The 11,819-nt window shown below is 41.1% G+C and overlaps 1 protein-coding gene across 1 annotated transcript in view; it reads left to right on the top strand.

Moving 5' to 3' along the window:
- Positions 1 to 965: 965 nt before the first annotated feature.
- LOC308074860 (junction plakoglobin-like) overlaps positions 966 to 11,819 on the top strand; it is a 34,882-nt gene continuing 24,028 nt past the window's right edge. Inside the window, exon 1 of the mRNA XM_080414358.1 lies at positions 966 to 1,098. The gene's annotated coding sequence lies outside the window, so the exon portion shown is untranslated. The remainder of the gene's footprint in view (positions 1,099 to 11,819) is intronic.

Below are 11,819 nucleotides of genomic sequence, written 5' to 3'. Positions count from 1 at the left end.
TGAGGCCCTTATAACCCTTAACAAAAATAGAAACCTCTTCTGAATAGAAAGGTGTCAGATTATTGCACATGACGTCTAATCACAAGTGCGTTTCAGTGAATCTAGTCTACTATCTGCACCGTCAGACAGTGAGTGTACAACTTCCCGATTATCTGGAATGACTCACTGGCCAGGTTTCGTGACATAATTACCTAGGTGTGGCCAGCCCACTCCCCCTTCCCCCTTCCCCTCCCCCTCCCTCAAACACACACACACACACACACACACACACACACACCCCACCCTACAGGTGCTAAATAAACTATAGGGGGTAGTGTGTCCACACACAGTCACAATTATGTCGCATTCTGAACAAGAGCCCAACACATTTTATTAAGCTGTAACCATATTAGTTCACATTAAAATAGTACTATTTACACTTGTTCATTTGAGGTACATTATACGATATCCACATTCTGTCGTGTAGATTATATTGAGCTATAACCAGTGTTGCCATGTCCGCTTATTATAAGCTATTTTGGGCTTCTTTTTCTGTAAAGTTGCTTGTAAAAATTGGTAGTTGCGGGTTGTGGCTTATTTATAAACTAATGAAGTGTAATTGCTTATTTATGCTTGCTTCTAAAAAATGACGTCCTTATTACAATTCAATTAAAATACATATTCCCATTAAATATTTTGTGCCAGGGAGCATTTGTGTTGTTTGAATGTTTCAAAAAATGTTCCAAATTTTATTGCAAGAGTTTTGGAAAATAGCAGCTCTACAAGCTCACAACGCGTCGCATCGCGAGGCGTTGTGAGCTTGTAGATCGGCTGTTTTCAAATAGCCGCTAAAGCGCTCATGTTACTTCTTTTGGGCTTGTTTTCCTAGACCTGGTTGCGTGTTTCTCTCGCAAAACCTGGCAACACTGGCCGTAACAGACAGGGTGGGGTCGTTTTCAAAGCGGTTGTGGTGGAGAGGGGCGGAGCTTGGAGCTGAGGTGACGCTGGGGCTCATTGTTCACAGGACTGTCGGACACACAGCGCTACAAAGTAAAGTGTCCCCTCGAAAACAACTCATACGTGGACTATAACTCCCAAATACACTTTGTATTTCGACAGGTAAGATCAATATTATTTTCCACGTGTTAAAATGTTGGCTCTTCAAGTTGGCTATTTCTTATTCTCGCTCTTAACGAATTTACTAGTTCCTCAGTCTTCTTTTGGGCTCCTTTTTAGGCATAACCTGCGGTACTTTTAGAGTTTTTGTCGTTGTTTGAGCCTGCTTTTCTCGTTGTGTTTTGTCGGTTGTGTGCAAGGCTTTTGCAATACATTTAACGGACTATATGTTGTATGATCCTACCTGGTTGTGACTGTATACAATAGTGTTTGTGGATTCATTTCCGCATGCCGCGGCTTAAAGCCCGTCACGGCAGCAGCACAATGTCCATTCTCTGCTTTCGGGGGGCTGTGCTTCCAAGCAGCAGTGGTGTGTAAAGTAACTAAGTACATTTACTCAAGTACTGTACTTAAGTACAGTTTTGAGGTATTTTGACTTTACTGGGAGTATTTACCATTTCAGTACTTTTATACCTCTACTCCACTACATATCTCAGAGGCACATGTTGTACTTTAACTCCACTACAATTATTTGACAGCTCTAGTTACTTTGTAGATTTGGTTTATTATTACAAAACATACAGTAGCCACTTCAGCCATTTGAAAATAGCCGATCTACAAGCTCACAACTGCTATTTTCAAAATATTTTGAAAACATGCGAGAACTCTGCATAATGATTACTTTTACTTTTGGTACTTTAAGTACATTTTGATACCAATACTTTTGTACTTTTTAAAGTCGATTTTTAATTCCGGACTATTACTTGTAACAGAGTATTTCCACCTTGTGGTATTGATACTTTTACTGAAGTAAAAAAAATGGAGTACCTTTTCCACCACTGCCAAGCAGTAAGGAAAAGTTTGCCAGTAGCCTACTACGTCAGCCTGTGTCAAACGCTCTCCACCAAGAAATAGTTGATTTTGACTGTCGATCAGAGGTATCGATCAGTTTGACGTCACTTAAATGTCAATAGGGACGTGTGTGTGTGTGTGTGTGTGTGTGTGTGTGTGTGCGCGCGCGGTCTCTCACAGTGGCCCCATGGACAGGGGAACATAAAATGCGCATCGTGCGCACATTTTAAAAAGAGAGAAGAATCAGTCCAAACTAAAGCAGATTTAATGTATTCCAGCTCTCACTCACTCAAAGCAAAACATCCGCTACCACAAAGTTATTTGAATCGGTCTGAGTCATCATAGCTGTTTCTCTTTTGACTCTTATAGAAAGCTGCTGTATTTTGTTGTATTTATGATTTGTGAGCTAGTTTGATATCTTGTTGGTGCTTGTATGAACTTTAAATGCTAGGTCTTGTTAGCTTAATAGTTTGAGTAAATGTAATGTAGGACTACCAATCTCAGGAGACCGATTCCTGGTGTGAGTAAAACATAACTATGATAATAATAATATGTAGGGGTCCTTGAGCCCTACTGACCCCTCCACCTGTACTTAGATTTCTCTTTATTATGTGTGTCAGCTAAAACAAAATAGTTTGTAGGCTATACCAGGACCCAACAGCATATTTCTTGAGACTGTTTTGCTCAATTTAATTAACCACTTTCAACCTGGCACCCCTGTTTTGGGCATGTCTTTATCATGTCATTGGGCAAAAAAAAACAATTAAATGGCGAAACATCACATCACGATGCGACATGTTGTAGATCGGCTATTGCAGTGCGCCGTGCTTGTACGTCAGATATTTTCACAGTGTCATGTAATGGGCTGGTGACAGTAAATGAGCCATGTCTCCCTCCTGCTGTTTGTCCACAGCAACCCTATGGCATTGGTTAACAACCTGACTTACAGTACACAATCCATAATGAATGACACTGAATAATGAATAAGTAAGGATGAACAATGACAAAAATGTGTTGTCTTTACAAGCCCATGTCCCTCCCTCTATCCCCACATGCACGCAACCTTGAATCTTGAATGTATGCCAACTTGGCTTTCTAAAGAATGTTCAGTGATGAGTCCTAGACTTTTCTCATCATCTGTGATGATGCACCGTTTATGTCATACTTGTCAAAGTCTTCTGACACAAACTTGTTCTAAAGAATTCTGAAGAACACTGAATCATTCCACACCTTTTGCAATACTGTTTAGCATTAACAGAATGCTACAATTTTCGCATTTGACTTCATGGGAAAATTCTGTTCAAATGGTCTCATCCACCTTTCCTCCTTTATGTGATTAAAGTCATAACATACATCTTGTATCCAAGGGACAACTTTAATATCTGTGAACGTGTGGCATTCAAGCTTTAAGCAGCTCTCTGTCATAATGAAGAGAAAATAAAAACAGATTCACGCTCTGGTCCTTCTACACTGGATCCTTAAGGATGGACATTGACAGTTAGAGGGCTGGAATATCTGTCTACCAGGCCAAGGTTGGGCAAGTTACTTTAGTTTAAACCATTAAGACCTGAGGCAGATTCTACAAATGCCTTCTAAATCACTAGTTCTCACACTTTTTCGTAATTAAAAATTATTCAACGTTTTTCAAACACTTTCAACATTTTTCAAAAATGTTCGAAAATAGCAGATGAACAAGCTCGCAGTGCGGCACAAAGTGAAGTGCTGTGAGCTTGTATATCTATTTTTGAATAGCCAACGATAAAACTAAAATGATGCTTTCCCGGTTTTAATGGGTTGAATTAGTAACTAATTATATTTACTAGTTAATGCTCTCAAAAAGTAACTTATTTACTGAATTACAAAAGTAACTAGTTTTGTTTTGCTTATTAATGTATACATTTTCCTGTTGCTGCAGCACAAGACAATTCTCTAAACTTTCATCAATAGACCATATTCACACGGCGGCCATATTGGAATTTAACATTGAAAGTGCCGCCACCCGGGGTGGCTACTTTCATTGACTTCATAGAAACATGGCCGCCGTGTGAATATGGTCTATTGTAACTCACTATGATAAACTAAGCAGATATTGAATCATGTCTTCAACAACAACAACATACCTTAGTTGAAATTGGTCTTTTTAGTTCTGCCTAGCTTTAGACTGAAGCAGATGGCTCACCGTGGAGGTGTGTTTGTGTTTGTGTGTTTTGCATGTTAAATAAGCATCCATGTCAAATTCGGCGCTGGTTAGCAAAAAGCCTGGTTTAAAAGGTTGTTTCAACCCATTCCAGACGGTCTTAACTACAGACATTTTTGATATGATACAGAAAAAAATAATTGATGAGCTGCAGTGAGTGGATGGGGACAGTAGAAGTCGGACTATAACTTTTCATCCTCTGAAGTTTTTGGCTATTCACATTAAAGGGCAAGACCACTTTGGTAGAGGTTTGGTTTGTGTAGTTACCTTGCCATGATGTAACTCCAAAGGTGGACAAGAAATGAAAAATAATTGCTCCATTAATTAGAAATTGATAATAAAAAATATGCTCCTCATTGACTTACATTGTACGGTAAAACAGCTCTCAAAGTCACTCTTTTATCCCATAAACGAACACAAACTAAGCAAGCTGATTCAGACAATATAGAACATCACCAAACCCAGTACTGTTTATTTTTTTAATAAAAATGTCAACTTCCTGATGATTTTACTATTTGAAGATCCGGATCCGCGGATCCAGTCCAGGTTTTCTTTCTAATAAAAATAGCAAAATCAACAGTAAGTTAACATTTTTATAAAAAAAAGAAAACAGTACTGGGTTTGGTGGTGATCTATATTGTCTGAATCGACTTTGTTTACATTCGTTTACATGCTAAAAGAGCGACTTTGAGAGCTGTTTTACTGTACAATGTAAGTCAACGAGGAGCATATTTTGAATTATCAATTTCTAATCAATGCAGCAATTATTTTTTATTTCTTGTCCACCTTTGGAGTTCCATCATGGCAAGGTAACTACACAACCCAAACCTCTACCAAAGTGGTCTTAACCTTTAAGTAACGAGCCATTTACATTTCAGTAACCATAACGAAGTTACTCAATTGGAAAGAGTATCTAGTTACACTATTAATTACCGCAAAAAGTAATTGCGTTACAGTAAAATCTTACTTGGTAACGCATGGGTCCCAACAGGCCAACACTGCATAGGCCTGGTCCAAAACAACAAGTTCATTGGCACCATGCTCCATTCTGGAACAAGCGAGTCCAACCAAGGCTGTTCCAGTGAATGTGTCACACAGGTTGAATTGAAGCAGGGTGTTAACTTCACTGTGCCAGAACAGAAGCATACTGCTGCCGGTCGCGGCCTCCGCTACACAGACAAACAACAGGACTACTTCAGTTAAAATGTTTTTTAAAAGGCAAGCGTCATGACTAAGGTTTTCAAGTACATTATACCTAATACCTATAGATGCTACTAAAATACACAACATTCTAATCTTTCTCCAACAGTGGGGCAGGAACCCAAATATGGGTCATGACATGTGCTGAATCCTTCTTCGGTTCAGAAACCTTGTCCACATTCAATGTAGCTAGCTTAGCTTTACAACCGATGTGAGCTGACAAGAACGTCGTCGTGTGACGCAGGACGTAAGGAGTGGTCCCCGGACAAAACACCTGGTTTGATCCGGGTCCCAGAGCAACACCAGGCTAAGGCACTCTGCTCGAGTTGTAGTCTGACACAGTTGCTGCTCTTTGGCTTCGTTTCAAGGCCTTGTACTGAGCTAAAGGTGTTGGGTCTATATACATGATGTGTGCCATCAAGTGCAGCAGCAGCAACTGTTAGGCAATCTGGCTAGACTGCTGTCCTGTGTGTGTGTGTGTGTGTGTGTGTGTGTGTGTGTGTGTTGGTTAGTTACGGGTTCACACAGGCAACCAGCTGTGGTGCTGGTGGCACTGACGATAATCCCTCTTCCTCTAAGGCCCCCCATGACACCCCCCAGCTTAATTCCCTGATATTGTCCTACATTAGCATTGCAAGAGGCACACCAGGAGATCCTCTTAATTATAAACAGGTTTCTAAACTTTTTCAAAAGGAGATTAGTTTTATGCCACGTCTCCTCTCCAACTCGATCAAAAGGTTCGTTCTTCCCGTATTTCCCTCTATTCTTGCCCTCTCTCATTCACCCTCTGTCTCCACTGACTGAGTACTTCCTGTGGGTGATCTTACATCGATATTTGTGATATGATAGATATCGTCTGGGATTTTGGATATCATGATATGGGTTAAAGTTGACTGATCTTTTTCCTGGTTTCAATCAAGCCCTATTTCGCTTTAAAAATTGTCAAATGTAAAAGAAAATATCAATAAATGACCGATCTACAAGCTCAAATCATTGCGATGCAACATGTTGTGAGTTTGTAGATTGGCAGTTTTTTTATTCTTTTGAAAAATGTAAAAGAAAATGGATATTATCTTCACAATATGATATCATTGTCACAATATTGACATCAAGGTATTTGTTAGAAAATATTGTGATATTTTATTTTGTCCATATCGCCCAGCCCTAAGTTCCACTCGCTCCTTGTGCACACATGGGACCTGTTCCTACTGGCAACCAACAAAGTGTGTCTGTGTGTGTGTGTTACGTATGTGTTTTACATGGAGACTGGAGGGCGGGAGATTAGGTTTCTCTGGTCAGGGATGATGGCGGTCTCTGTGGTTGTAAGTCAAAGGGGAAGGTGATGGTGTGTGATTTCATCACATAATCTCTCCGAGAGTTAAATTTCATCAGCTTAAGATCATAGATCCTCAGCATCCCCATTCCCCAGACAATACTGTTATCAAGCCAAAGCAGATGCCCCTGCACACGCAGCACACACACACACGTTGCAGAGTTTAATGTACAGATTTACACACTGTCCTGCTTGTAAAACCAGATCGGGTTATACCCCTTAAAGTCAAGTCAGCAGGTGTGGGACATCCCAGTGGTAGCACCTTTTAAAATATCAATCAAAGATCTATTTTTGGGGTGCTAATTCATAATTACACAGGGGTCATGTAAAAATATATATAAAAAAAAGAAGTTATTATTATGTGAAAACATGGAGGCTTTAACAAAAACAGCATTTAACTGAACTGTACAGTGACTTATGGGCTACTACACAGTACACACTGCAAGATGTTTGTTCCGATTCTGTGTCGAGACCTTTTTTGGCACTCTCTGACAAAACCCCCGATCTGATGCAAGATCTGGCTTTACTCACCGAGGTTTTGCCAGCTGTTTGTGAAACGCTCTGCAAGATGGACCCGATGCGATTCCAGCGCTCGGCGAAGCCTAGATATCTAGCACGTTTGATATTTGGCTTCTGGTGTTACAAATATTGGTAAAACAATGTTGATATTGCAGTAGGCCTATTAAATATAGTTCTACGCTAAAAAAGCAGCATATGGACCAGGAAAGTCCCGATGCTGCGCAACAGCCGCAAACATTTGGAACACACATGCTCCTCTGTTGTAGCCAGGATAATTTTTTTTATAGGTTAGGTTGCAGTTATGAGGGGATATAATGCCTTGTCACTTACTGTAGGCCTATAGAGTAAGCCTATGTGTACATAAAGGTTCGTTGTCATCATGACTGGAATACCTTTTATCACCGTGAACGACGAGGAAATGCTTCTGCCTTGCGCACTAAGCTGGTTGACTTGTTTGTTTCATTGAGAGAAAGATTGATTGATTGAATACTTTATTAACATTTTGCACAGATATATATATATATATATATATATACAAAAGAATGCTAAAAGGATAAGCCCCAGGACTTGTTTCCATTAGGTCCTGTGTATTCCTGAGAGAGAGAGAGAGAGAGAGATAGAGACATACAGAGAAATAGAGAATTATTTAATCACAATCATTCTATCTCGGTCTCGCGCATATATCACAGGAGCCTTGCACGTTTTCATGAGACGTCGGTTAAATGAATTGGAATAAAAACAAATGTATGTTTATGTATCGGGTCTGGATCGCATCATGGTGAAATCTTGCAGTGTGTGTGATCCCTTGTCGGCGATCAATCGTATAGTGTGAAAACCACACCGATATTATGACTGAAAATTTCAAGAAAGAGACTGTAGTGTGAAATATATAACGATCTGATGACCCCCTGACCACTTTAAAAGTCGTAACAGTGTGTAGCTGCCTTAAGTTGGTAGCACACAATGCAACATGATAGGTGCGTCTTTGTAAGCACATATAGGCTGTGTAGTGCACCTAAAGTGAAATTAAATAAAAAATGTAATTTATTAGTACAGTAGAATTGCTGCCAAAGTGTCTATTCACGTGCCACATTTCTGTGTTTGTGCTTAACTTGAATGCGTAGTGGAGGCTCTACCTTTTATTCTCTGTTCTGGGAAAGCACTGGGCAGCAGAACTGCAGCAGGTCATCAGAGCAGTGGCAGATAATGCTGAAGAAGCTAAGTTGGCGTTGGCCTGGCTGAGCCCTGCTGTGCTCCTATTACAGCCCTGCAGATGAATTATTCACCTCTGACACTTCCCAGGGATGGATCACAGAAGGAGGACGCCTACTTAAAATGTCAGAGGGCCTAATGGTGGTGTTCTTATCCCCGTCACTGGCACTTTTAGGAAGTCGGTGTATCTGTGCCAAGTGCCAACCCATTGTTTTCAAGTCAACTCCCCCATCAAAGAAACAGTCACAACAAAACTACTGACTGTGAAACCTGAAGTTAAGCTGGATCCTGGCGTTCCAGTTACAGTAATTACTATTGATTATTTTTTACATCGTTGACATCGCTTTGGGACATCCACCTAAGGGATTGTGTGTATGTGATCTAGATTCCAAGTCCTGACTCGAAGGAAAGTGTTCTCGCAGTTTGGTGCCTGGGCGGAGCAGTAAATTCTCAACACATGGATTCTGATGAGTCCTGTGGTGGTGGTACACCCCCCATCTACTCCTACTCATCCTTCTCTTAATTACACTCCAATGACAGGCTGAGAGAAGGGAGGAGAGCGCGGGTGTGGTGGAGATGGAATGCTAAGTGCTGAGTAGGTTTTACTTGTTGGACACACTGTCTATTAGCAGAGGATGAACGACTTCTTAAAGACGAGTGAAGATGGTATTTGTGTGTGCACGAGAGGTGCTTTGCTTGATGAGATGCATAGGCCTAGGCCTAGTTGGCTGTAGTCTAGACATAAACCTAATTCTGATTCCATGGCTTTAGGCTTGAAGCAGCTTATCAGCAGAGTTGCATCGCATGTCATCCGCCAATAAAGCTTCAGAACTAATCTAAAAGAAAATACAGCAGCGGTCCATTTACAATATGCAGACCATGTAACCTTGCTGTGGTCTCTGGTGTGACTGAACGGTTTGAGTATTTCAAGTAATTTTCTTTTTAATGAACTTTTTTTTTTAACAATATAACAACACTAAACATAGCCATCACTGTACATCATTGTACCATGTGATGACAACTTCAAGTCATTGCTAGACTCTGCTTGCTGAACTTTCACCTGGCGTTTCTCATATTCTTTAGTGTCCCCATAGAATTTTGCTCTGCTCTCCAAGGCCCCGTCAGCCTCCACTCTCTTTGAAATTTTTATTACCTGTCAGTTCATCTCAGCGTTCACTAGCACAGCCATGCGACGCAGTGAAACTTCTGCGGTACAGCAACACAGCCAGAGGTTAGTGGAGCATGTGCAAAGCAGGACTGTAGGTCACTGGTTCGAATCCTCAAGCTGGCTGATAAGATCTGGGTGTGTGGAGAGAGAGGGAATAGGGGTTTAAAGCAAAATGGCCACTTGGCCAGCATCACTGTGTGAATATCATATGGTCAATGAGAAACATCCCCTCCCCTCCATCCAAGTACCTTAATCAAGTGTAATGGCTCAGACTAGAGCTCAGCATCTGAGCTCAGTCAGCCCACATGTCACTTCTGAGGCTGGAACCAAATCCAACAAGAGCCTATATTCTCCTAATGCCTCCCGTTTATGCTGTCTTCCCTCTCTGCCTTTCATACTAGCTGTCAATAAAAGAGAAAAAGCTAAGGGGAGTGGAGTGCCCACTTCCATGCAGCAAGCCGTTTTAAGACGGAGCCATCCAAGTTGGCCAGTGAACAAACAGAGCTGTCCAGGGATGTGCTGCAGCCCTGTCTGTCTGTGGATGGATCCAGCAGAGACACTTGAGAGCCAGGCTTCCTATTCGCAGTCACACTAGTCAATGGGACAAAGCTGCTACTCTTTGCTCTTCCCCAGTCCAAGACACAGAAGTAACTGGGACACAGAAGCTCTGTGTGTTTGTGCGTGTGCACGCTATATCAGTGGTTAAGATCATCCTTTTCCTTCCTACCCTCCACCAAACAACATGCGGGTTGGGGCAGGGGCATCCTGCCTATAATCATCTGCCTTGTAAAAGGTCATGTCAATGACTTGCTATGAAGTTACTGTAAAAGTCCCACTTATTATTGCATGCTTACTGAACTAGCTGCACAGCACCTATTTTTCTCCAGTTCCCCACCGAATACAATATATCATGGACTTATAGCAATGTAAAGGAATGGTGGAATGTTACTATTGGACAGGACACCCACTCACTGCTGTTATGTTGATTGTGACTTCCCTGGTTAGAGTAGAGATTCTCTGTAGACATGCATCCCCCGTTCTTTATAATTTTATTCAGCACATTTTATATTGAGGTCATACAAAGAATTTGTAATTTGGTTTTGGCAGTGGTGAGAGCGATTTTATATGAAACAATAATTAACTTAACCTGCAGATCTCATATGTACTGCAATATGTGATGGACCTTATGTGAACTGTGTTGCTGTGTTCCTGAGGACATGTTGCTACACAAGGTCTACGCCCCCCCCACCCCCCCAAACCTGAACCCTCCCAGTCTTTATCTCGCCCTCCTTGTAATCTGATCTCGGTCTGTACTTACAAATCTCCTAAGAGACAACTCGCATTTCCTTTTTGATTTCCAGCGGGACTCCAGTGGGAATAAACAACATGAATTAATTAACCACTAGTTTGTACAGACTCTACTACAGTAGCGTTCTGTACCCTGGCCTGATTCGACTCCTCAAAGTGTTTTTAATGCATCTCCTGACAGATCTAGGGCTATGCATGTCAGTGCTTTATTGTAATTGTATTTATTTTATTTTAGAACAGTTGGAGGAAATGATGAGCGACTATGTCACCAGAAGGCCAGAATCTTTGACTACATTTTGAATGTTTTGGCATTTAGCTTTGTGACTTGAATTGCATGCAACAATAAAGTTGGTGTCAGTTCCCAGGTCACCACGAGCAACCAATAGTACGGGTCAGAGTCATAGCATTCATAAAATATTCATTTGATCCTAGACAGGTAATGAAAAGAAGGATAAGTGGACATGGTAAGAATTGTGACAGACACAGGTCAAATCTACCAGACTGAAGTTTGCATAAAATTGTATTCCTTGTGGTGTGAACCTGGTTGACAACTAGCCTAACCGTCTTGAACATTTTCGGCACTTCATATCATATGTGCCTTAATGCTTATGCCTTCTATAAGCATTAACTTGCTCTTGCTCTTGAATTCAGGGAATGTAGCCCTTATCATGGTGTGAATGGCAGATGGAATATTCACTATCTGTCATAAAAATTCCAAACTTGTGTATTGCACAAGTGCACAACAGCAGTGTTTCATTCTTCATTTTCCACACTGTGAGACTGTTCTGGGTTCTTCTTAGCTTGTCCATATTGCTGCCAGCTGGATTCTGTTACAGAAACAATTGATGAATTCCCTCCCAAAGATTGATGTCTTTTTCCCCCCAGTCCTTCCCTTGGACCGGACCTTTTGAACAAAGTCAAAGAAAAAGTAAATT

This window comes from Gymnoscopelus braueri, assembly GCF_963280865.1.
Source record: "Gymnoscopelus braueri genome assembly, chromosome: 2".
Classification (NCBI taxonomy): domain Eukaryota; kingdom Metazoa; phylum Chordata; class Actinopteri; order Myctophiformes; family Myctophidae; genus Gymnoscopelus; species Gymnoscopelus braueri.
The sequence above is the reverse complement of the archived record's forward strand: the minus strand, read 5'-3'. Positions and strand labels throughout refer to the sequence as shown.